This window comes from Jaculus jaculus, chromosome 5, assembly GCF_020740685.1.
Source record: "Jaculus jaculus isolate mJacJac1 chromosome 5, mJacJac1.mat.Y.cur, whole genome shotgun sequence".
NCBI lineage: Eukaryota > Metazoa > Chordata > Mammalia > Rodentia > Dipodidae > Jaculus > Jaculus jaculus.
Window position 1 is genome coordinate 1,103,324 of NC_059106.1, and position 10,586 is coordinate 1,113,909.

The 10,586-nt window shown below is 39.0% G+C and overlaps 1 non-coding gene across 1 annotated transcript; it reads right to left on the reverse strand.

The window, feature by feature from the left end:
* Positions 1-2,677: 2,677 nt before the first annotated feature.
* Positions 2,678-2,781, reverse strand: LOC123461165. The gene has a single exon (XR_006637479.1). It is a non-coding gene; the product is annotated as a U6 spliceosomal RNA (small nuclear RNA).
* Between the last annotated feature and the right edge of the window lie 7,805 nt (positions 2,782-10,586).

Consider the following 10,586-nt stretch of genomic DNA (forward strand, 5'->3'; position numbering starts at 1 on the left):
AGCCAGAACAGTCATTGCCCCAATCCTTAACAACAGTTAAGGTTGCTTCTTCGGGTGGGGGCGGTGGGATTGAGGGAGTTGAGAGTGGCTGAGCCTAAGAACTAAAAGCAGGGAATGTCCTTGAGCCTCCCTTTGCAGTCTTCACTTTGTTACAGGTCAGAGAAGGATACAGCGTATACTTATCTCTTGCTACCTACCTAAAGGAGTTCCCTAGATGCTCTTTTGTCTTTTTTCATAAACTCAACCTGAGTCTCTCCCTAGGAAGTTCTCCTTTCTTAGAATTAAGAGTCCTGGAAAGTTGAAATCTGAAACTGGCATTACAGCTGGTAAGCTCACCCCCCAAAACTTGGTGTCAGAGCTGGTTAGCTCAGCCTCATTCAAAATCTACAAATGTGGTGGCACACGCCTTTAATCCCAGCACTTGGGAGGCAGAGGTAGAAGGATCACTGAGAATTTGAAGCCAGCCTAAGACTACAGAGTGACTTCCAGGTCAGCCTGTGCTAGAATGAGACCCTAACTCAGAAAACAAAAGCAAAACAAAACAAAAACTATAAATGACCTCATATATGTGTCTAGGTAAACTTTTTACTTTCTCCTGCCTTCTCATGGGCAGGAGCTCTTCATGTATTCTCTTTTCTTAATCTAATAAAATCTCTCTAAACCTTAATTTGTGTGTGTGTGTGTGTGTGTGTGTGTGTGTGTGTGTGTGTGTGTGTGTGTCAGTATCTCTTGCCACTGTAAATGAATGCCCATTTGGTTTTATATAAGTGGCTTGGAAGTTGAACCTAGGTTGACAGGTTTTGCAAACAAGCACCTTTAACCACTAAGCAATATCTTCCACCCCACCGAAAGTATTCTAAGTTATAAAATTTGTTGGATAAAATATCCACAAATAGTTCATGGCTGAACATCACTCTTCTCCTGTTCTACCTCATGCAATGACTGTCAGTTCTGCAAAGAAACATCAGTGGATCCTTTTTTCCTGAGGTAGAAAGTAAAGTTTAGAAAGATTAGTATTTCCATGACTTACAATTTAAATTACCCCTCCCCACCCCAATTCACTCTCAGACAGCTTTCTCCACTTCCCTTCTTTCTCTTGACTGGTTAACAGCCATGATAATTTACTTACAATGTTTTGTTGGGCCTGATGACAGTGGCTGTTTTGTAGGGCTCTGTTCCTGCCTGGGTTGGAGACTGCTGCCTTTTATAGGTTTTCTTGAGAATGGTTTATTATTTGCTTATCTTATGATGTTGCATGAACAGGTGCATGGGTTATTGAAAATAGGATGGCTCATCCTGCAAACTAACTATTCCCAAAGAATCCTAAAGCATGCCAAGCAGGCTGGAGATAGATGAAATAACGAAGCTCCCAGTTTGCAGAACTATTCATTGTAAAGAGATGCTGTGTTATAAAATTAATGAATCCTTCCAAGAGAGTTGATAACAATGAGATGATAACCAATTCCTGACACGTACACATGGGTCTGAAGGGAGATGAATCTTCTACAAGGAATGCCAGAGGAAAACATAATACTGCACTTCTTTTAATCTTTGAGTTCACTTTGAAAGTATGTGGCTCAGCTTTTAGATTTGTGCAATTTAAGAGAGCAACTGCATTTATTTGTTCAGATGTTTTGTCTGAAAAAGGAGATTAAAAAATACCAAAATATGTGGAGGTCTCCAAAAACACCATCTTAATCTTTCATTTTCCATCCCCTTATGATGTGTGATGTGTGTGACAGACATGGCTCTTGAAATGAGGCCAATAGTTTACTCAGTCTGGAATCCAAAATTACAGGAGATGAAAGGCTTTTGACCAGTCTTTATCTCCTGGGGGAGTGTTATTCTTACTCTTAGAAATGCCATTTCCCAGGTGTTCTGAGGTACATAACAAGCAGTGGTAATTCTGCAATAAAAGGAGAACACAGCTTAGACACAATTAGCAAAATTAAAGAAAATAAGCTGGTTTTTTGCCAGAATAAGGTCACAGAATGAATGTCTCAGGACACTAGCTTTACACTCTATATGTGTGGACTATGTTTGGAAGGTCACTGTGTGGAGACAGAATTCTAAACCCAGTTGTTAATTAGTTCATTTGGTCAATACAGTGGAAAATACAGTGCCAATGGTTATGTAATGCATGCAAACAATGTTTGTTTTTTCTTTTTTCTTTGACCTTAAAAGTCTCTCAAATCTGTTGTTGTAAGGGACCAATTATTTCACTTAAAAGATGAAACAACAACTCAGAGCAGATGCAGGAACTGCTTAGTAACTTTATAAGTAATATTAATTTACTTAACGTTTCATCTAGAACATTCTAGTTCATCTCTTTAAGGATCCTGACTCACTGTATCAAAAATATTCCTCATTCTCAAGCTAACATAAAAACAGGGACAAAAGATTTAGTATTTCAGTTTCAGTGTATTATCTTCTAATTTGACCTCTGAGTTTCATAAAGTCTTTCTGATAATTAAGAGATAAGCAAAAGAGGCGTGGAAATGACAAACTCCAACTGCTAAAATTAGGTATCCAGCATTTGGCTCCAACACCACTATTGACATTTAAAAGTAAATTTAAACCTATCTTTGTATTTTTTTGATTGTTTTTTGTTGTTGTTGTTTTACTTTTAGTGGACTCAACAGATAGTTATTCACTAATTATATAATGGAAAAGAAGAAAAAATATGGAACGCTTCACGAATTTGCATGTCATCCTTGCACAAGGGCCATCCTAATCTTCTCTGTATCGTTCCGAAGCGAGCACTGTTTGATTATTTTTAATAGAATCTTTCTATGTAGCTGAACCTAGACTCAAATTTTGTACATAGCTGAGGCTAGCCTTAAATTCACAATCATACTGACTCATACTGCTCAGGTGAGTATTGGGTGTGGTGTGCCACAAAAGGGGACTTTAAAGCCACCTATTTTTGAGAGTATCCCTCATGTTAATCAAAGTAAACCTATAACATAATTGATGGTTTTTACAATTTTCAGGACAGGAATCTCCAAAATATGAATAATCTTATGATGGAAAATCTTTTTTCACAAAGAAGTATTTTATTTATTTGAAAGCAGAAAGTGAAAAAGAGAGACAGGCAGAGAGAGTGAATAGGTATGCCAGAATATAGCTTCTGCAAATGAACTCCAGATGCATGCCCCACTTGTGCATCTGGCTTTATGTGGATACTAAGGTATTAAACCCAGGTCATTAGGCTTTTCAGGCAAGTGCCTTAACTGCTGAGCAATCTCTCCAGTCCCAAAGATCCTTTTAAACTATAGACATTTAGGAAAAATTAGAATCTTGATCCATAATAAGCTTAAACGATGAAAGCAACATATTAGTGCAGATGTAATACTTATAGTTTGACAAGAATACAAAATCTGAAATCAGTTTCTTTTCTTTTTGTGTAGCTTATATCACAAAATCTTTTGAATTGTGACTATTTTTAGTGAACCCTGAACTCTTAAATTCTGACTATGTCGTTAAGGACCATAACTTACAAATTTTAATTAAATAATAACAGACGAAGGCACCTCTTTAGTGCAGTAAGCAGCACCTCAGTCTCATAAATAATAACAGACAGGCTGGAGAGATGACTTAACAGTTAAGAGCTTGCCTAAAGACCCTGGTTGGAGGCCTGATTCCCCAGGACCTACGTTAGCCAGATGCACAAGGGGGCACACGTGTCTGGAGTTCATTTGAAGTGGCTAGAGGCCCTGGCGCGCCCTTTCTCTCCCTCTCTCTCTCTCTCTCTCTCTCTCTCTCTCTCTCTCTCTCTCTCTCTCTGCCTCTTTATCTCTATGTCACTCTCAAATAAATAAATAAATAAATTGATTAATTAAAAAAATAATAACAATGATCTCATAATTCCTTAGGTTACATATACTACTTACTCAGAGGTGCAAAGTAATGTGCTTGATTTCGTTTGGAACCATGTACAAATCCTATTGTATGTAGTATTCAAAACGAAGCAAAATGACACATGAGTGACAATCTCAAAATTTTCCTCATGATGAGTGTTACGTCCAAAAGCCATAGCTTTTGCCCATGCACTTAGCTAAAGGTAGAAATCCTTTGTGTCAGCTTATCAGGAAACCTACTAAGGCTATTACCACATTCATTATTCTTACAGGTGAAGAAATGTTTCCTCTGGAGAGGACAAACATTGTTATAAATATGAATCCTAGAAGACAAGGTGAATGGCTCAGTGAGTAAGAGCATTTGTTGCACAATCATAAGGATTTGAGTTCAATCCCTGGCACCCACATAAGAAAACAGGCATGGGGCTGGAGAGATGGCTTAGGGGTTAAGCACTTGCCTGTGAAGCATAAGGACCCCAGTTCAAGGCTCAATTCCCCAGGACCCACATTAGCCAGATGCACAAGGGGGCACATGTGTCTGGAGTTCATTTGCAGTGGCTGGAGGCCCTGGCGCACCCATTCTCTCTCTCTCTCTCTCTCTCTCTCTCTCTCTCTCTCTCTCTCTCTCTGTATGTCTGTCTCAAAGAAATAAACAAAAATAAATAAATAAAAAATAAATAAAACAGGCATGGTCACACACACAAAATAGCACCAGCACTGAAAGAGGAGGAATACAAAAGGATCTTGGAGCTTGCTGATGAGCCAGTCTAGAAGAAAAATGAGGAACTCAATACTCAATAAGAGACTGTGTCTCATGGAAATAGGTGGAAGGCTAACCCTTCGCTGGGCACTGTATGCATGAAAGTAGGGTATGCATATCAGAACACACACATGTTCATAACCCACATACACATATACATACCCAACGTGTACTACACAAACACTATTTTTAATGTGAATTTTAATAGCTATAGATGTAGAGAATAGAGGTATCTCTGTCATTTTAAACTTATTTTCTACCAGTCAGCAAACATTAAAAGATCTGCCAGTTCAAAACAATGGTTAGAAGGGCTTTCTTCTGAATATAATTACAATTTAGGACAACTATATTTCATTTTTCTCCTCCAGACAAAGATTTGCTAACCATCCTAACCCAAGCACTTCTGTTTTTGGAGTTCTGCTTCAGTAGAATGATGTACACAATATTAGAAAATGGAAAGGGATGGCAAAATGTTCTACTTCCTGTGTTTTTATTACATTTCAGTTGGGAACCTTTTCTGTTTGCTTTTATTTCCCCAAACCCCAACAGCTGATGTAATGTGAGAACAGAGTTCAAAGGGTATTCAGCAGAAGAAATGAGTGTGTCCACAGTAGCCCATGAACCTCACTTGAAATTTAACCATTAATTCCTTTAAATGTATTTTATAATGTGTAGGAGTGTGTTATTCTTCCAAATTAGCAGACATTGTGATGCCTCATTTTTTTTTTCCTCTTTGCAGTCCTCCAGTCTACTGGACACTACCATAAAGCCATGCCCGCATATTCTCCTGACCTCCCTCCTTGCTTGAGCTACCACATCTACTATTCTTCTGATCAAATGGCTTCATCCCATGTATATGTAACAAGCACCCTCAATCCTGCATTCCAGCCCTGTTCCAATCCCAGACCCAGCTAGTTCATCCCCATCACTAATGAGTTGTCATTAAATAAATACTCCCCCTTTTTCAATTTCTAGTTGAAATTTTGAATTTTGTTTCAGTTGTGGAGTTGAGAACTAATGATTCAACATAGGACTTCACACATGGCATAGGTAAGGACTTGGCCACCAAGCTACATCCTTGACACAAGCGGCTTGAATTATAAAGTATTGTGTATCTTTGTGTTTCAGGTTTACAATCCAGTAATCACATTAATAGAGTAATAAGTTGTTCTATGCTTTATATTATAATAACTGCTCATGAAGATAGATACATCAAATTTTTTGACAATAAAACAGGAAAGCAAGTTGTTTTCATATTATTAATTAGTTAGAGGTGATTGAAAATACTGGGGTTGTTTTTACTGTTTTTAAAGGTAATCTTTTTTATTAATTATTGACATGCTTAGTATGGATACATTATATGTTGGTACCATCCTTTCCCTCGTTCCTTCCCCCATTCTGCTGTGGAGGGTGCACCTCAGTGAGATAGCAGGTTTTCCCTGTGGGGTTGTGGGTTATGCATTGTGGGAACAATAGTGAGTTATTGGGGAAAGGCAATGCCTTTCGGCATGATGTCCAAACTTAGGGCTCTAACAATATTTCTGCATCCCCTCCACAAAATTTCCTGAGCCACATTGGGTGAGTTTTAAGTCTGCTTCAGTGATGAGCTCTTAGGAGCCTCTGGATCTCTGCTTTGGTGGTTTTTTTGTGCCCTCAGTGTCTGTCTCCTTTACTCTGGAGCTAATTATAAGGCTCACTGTGGAAACTGCATTCTTGCTCATTTCCCCATTTCCTCTGTGGTTTCAGCTGGGGCGTGGCTCGAGTGTGAGGAGTAGTTTATCCCCTTGGGTCTTGCAACCTCCTGAAAAAGAAAAACATTCTCTAGCCGACAGTGAAGTTAGCACAGGTTGAATGGGATAAACGTTATTTAGAGAAAAATCAATGGATGTATTATTCCCTCTTTTAGCCAAAGATTAGTGGGAGCTTGACATTGGAGAGCATAAGCATTGTCTTCATAGGATAGTGACCTCGTTCACAGTTCCAGATATGGATTATTTTCCACTGAGTGGATCTATTAGCCAATCAGAAAGCCATTGGTTATGCACAAAGGCATGCCACTATTGCAATGGTGTGTACACCTTGTCAGGGTGTTTGTTTCTGGATAGCTAAGACCTCTAAATGCTCAGACAATTATTGATCACAGTGGTAGTTTGAATACATGTCCCCAATATGTTCAGTGTTTTGTTAGTTTTTAGACTGGATCTGCAGCAACCTGGCTGTAGGAGGTGTCACTGGGCAATATACAATTTAAACAGGGCAAACATCCAGCTCTGTAACTCCAAGTTCCACAACTTTAGTCAGTGACAAATCTCTAAATAAAATAACTCTAACCAATGACAAATCTGGAATTCCAATTCCCTGCCCCAGCTAGGCTCCTCACAGTCCCAGAAAACTTCACCCAGTGCCAACAGTTCTTCTGGGCAGCCATCCCATAGTCCTGGCATCTTCACTGGGTCTCCATTGCAACCCACAGTCCATCCACATGGCTCCATTGAGACTACACACAGGTAATACAACAAGCCTGCTTCACACTGCCCATGACAATTTCCAAAATACAAAACCATGTTGCAAATCCAATGGCCCTCTCTTTCTGCAGGCTGCCAAATTACTAATCCAGAGGGGAGTAAGCAGACTTTGAAGAACAGGACACCAATTCAGAAGTCAGGCAACTTCCAAAGAATCTACACTCTACCTGTTGTCCCCATGCAAGCCAGCTGACCCATTCTCAATGGTTGTAATCCCTCAAATAGTTGCAGCTGGATGGGCAACATTTTTGGCCAAAAGATTTCATTTTTTTTCTGAGCCATATCCCTCTGTGTACAGTCCATTTCTACACAATGCAACACTGTACAAGTTCTCAGGACATGGGCATAACAGAAAGCCTCTCACACAAACTGCTTCTAGCCCAGTCCAGACAAAGCTCTTTTGCACCCTCATAAGCCACACCTCATAGTCCATAGTTCTTACCGCATTCAAATCTTTCAACTCTGACCAGAACAGTCCATCAAGCTGTACTTACATCACAGCAAGACATCTCTTAGGACAAGATTTCAAATCCTTCTACATTCTTCTCAAAAACCAGCTCCAAAAGCTCAAAAACCACACAGTTCAGTGTCTAGCAGAAATAATGCCACTCTTGTTACCAACTTGCAGTCAGGATCTCATTGCATGCAGAAAATATCTGAACAAAGAGCATCTTGTGGGAAAAAAAGTTTTATTTTGACTTACAGACCCAAGGGGAAGCTCCATGATGGCAGGGGAAAACAATGGATGGACATCACCTCCTGGGCAATATCAGATGGTCAACAGCAACAGGAGAGTGTACCAAACACTGGCAAGGGAACCTGACTATAACACCCATAAGCCCACTCCCAATAATACACTGCCTCCAGGAGGATTTAATTCATAAATTATCATCAGCTGGGGGCCTAGAATTAAGAATACCTAAATTTATGGGGGACACCTGAATTAACCACCACACCCTCTTAGATTTTTATTAACCCTTCCCTACATTTCCTTTACATAATCTCTTCCTCTGACCTCACGTAGGCCTTTTCACCACTAGTAATCTGTTCTTCTACTTACATATATACAATATCATCCACTTAAGTCACCCCTCTCCTCCATGCCTTATATACCCTTCTACTTACTGGCTTCTGCTACTGAGTTTTCTGTTAGCTTCTTGTATCTTAATGTGGACTCTCTTTTGAGGGGGCAGGAAAGTTTTCTTTGACAATTTTGTTCAATAAGTTATCCATGTCTTTGATCTGAATTTCTTCTCCTTCTGGTATACCCATGATCCATATATTAGAAAGTTTTAGGGTATCCCACATTTACCTCATGTTCTGTTCAGAAGAATTTTTGAATTTATTAAAGGATTTGGACTCCCAAACCATTTCTTCTGTTTTGTCTTCCAGGTCTGAGGTTCTGTCTTCCATATGATTAATTCTGTTCTTGAAGGATTCTAGAGAGTTTTACACTAGTTCAATTTGGTTTGTATTTTCTATTGCTTTTTCTATATAGTATCTATCCCTTTGTCAAGTTCCATTTTCAGGTCATTTTTTCTTAATGTTTCTTGGAATTCAATATTTCATTTGCTTATGTATCCATTACCCTAACACCCTGGTTATTGAGGTCCTCTATTGCTTGTCTAACCTTCATTTCACTTAACTCTCTTTTGAAGTCTCTCTGGGTTTTATCTATTAGGTCCAGCCTAGAGAAGACAGCTGTGTTGATTTCATTTATGCAATTGTTGGTTTTTTGTTGATTTGCTGCCAGTTCTGCCATTTGTTTGGTCAGGGTCACATATCTTGTATCTTCACTATAGTGTTCTAATTCTGTTGTCTCGTCTATGTTTTAATTGGAAACCTTCATTTTGGGACTAGGCAACTTTTCTGGGGTTCCTTTCATCTGATGTTTCATGTTGTTTCTTTTGCATTGTGGTTTGCCCATTGCAGTGTGGGAATTTGTTCCCCCTGGCTGGTGATTGCTTACTTTTCCTGTATTCCTCTTAGGGAGCTGCTGTGCTGTCCCAAGTAGTCACTGGGAGTGGGTAATACTTCCCCCTTTTCTGTATGTTAGCATGTATGTGTTTGTGAAGGCACATGTGTGGTATATAGTGATAAATGGGGAGATAGCATCTTCCTCAACTGCTCTCCAGTTTATCATTGAGACAGTCTTTCACTTGAACCCAGAGCTCACCAATTTGACTGATCTAATTTGTCATCTTGTTCCCAGTGATCCCCTGTCTCTGCCTCCTGAGTACTGGAATTACAGAAGGTTCACTACTCCCAGCAATTACTAGGATACTTGGGATGGACTCAACTCTTCACACTTGTGTGGCAAATGTTTCATCTCCCTAGCTCCCAACACTTAATTTTTGAGAAGTGTGAGAAATAATTTATATAGGTGTCTAGAAATGTCTGACAAGAGTGAACATGTCTTCTATTACAGACCAATTCACTTACTTTTGTGTTTTTCCTGCTTTTTGTAGTCCATGTTCCCAGCCTCCACTCTTCATCCCTGGGGTCACTTTACTAATCACTTTACCCATGTTCGATACTCTTACTCTGCTGGGAAGATGGCCCAGCCTAAGACACTGAGAATAATATAATCATCACGAGAGTTTACTAAGAGTGCCAGACTGCCCTGAGTCAGGTCCTGTGTAAAGAAAACTTATAATTCTAGTAAGAAAATTCATCTGAAGTTATTCACTGAGAATGTGAATGAGATTCAGATACAGATATACTAGAAGCTGTACCACTCTCCTCCCACTTGGTGATGGTCAAACAACACTCTTAAGCATTTCAATAACAGCAACAGGACCTGACAGTACAGAGTGTGTTTGGGCCATCTAGATATTTCCCAATACCAGAACTAATCACTCCTACTTATTAAGGGCTTTCTCTGTGCTAGGGTCTGTGAATATTTCATCTGTAAAATAAGCAAGATCCCATCTTCCCACTTTTAGTAGTGATGTATCTCATCCTACCACAGTGCCTGCCAAATAAATAGACTCTCTACTATACTTATTTATTGAAATAATTGAATTAAAATAAATTTTGGAAACCACAGATCTGTCCTATCATCTGTACACAAAAAATATGAAATAGGCTACATGTTTACAAATTCCCTAAAAAAACTACTTTATTTTCTGAAGGGCCAAAAGGAACATATTTTCAATGCAGAGGTTGGTGGTATTTTCAAAGGAGGAATACAAATGTTTGGATTTATTCAAGATTAGCATAGTAGATTTATTGAATTATAGAGACCATTGGGGGTTATCTATTTTATAAGATTTTCTCCAGACAGAACTACAATGAAATTTTCATGAATGCATTCCTACCTGCTTCTACAGGACAAATCATATTATAATCTGTGATAATTTAGATTTCCAAATGATGAGTCCTTTGACCTAGACCCTGGCCAGTTTCTTGATAATGCAAAAATCCCAACAAAAAGAAATA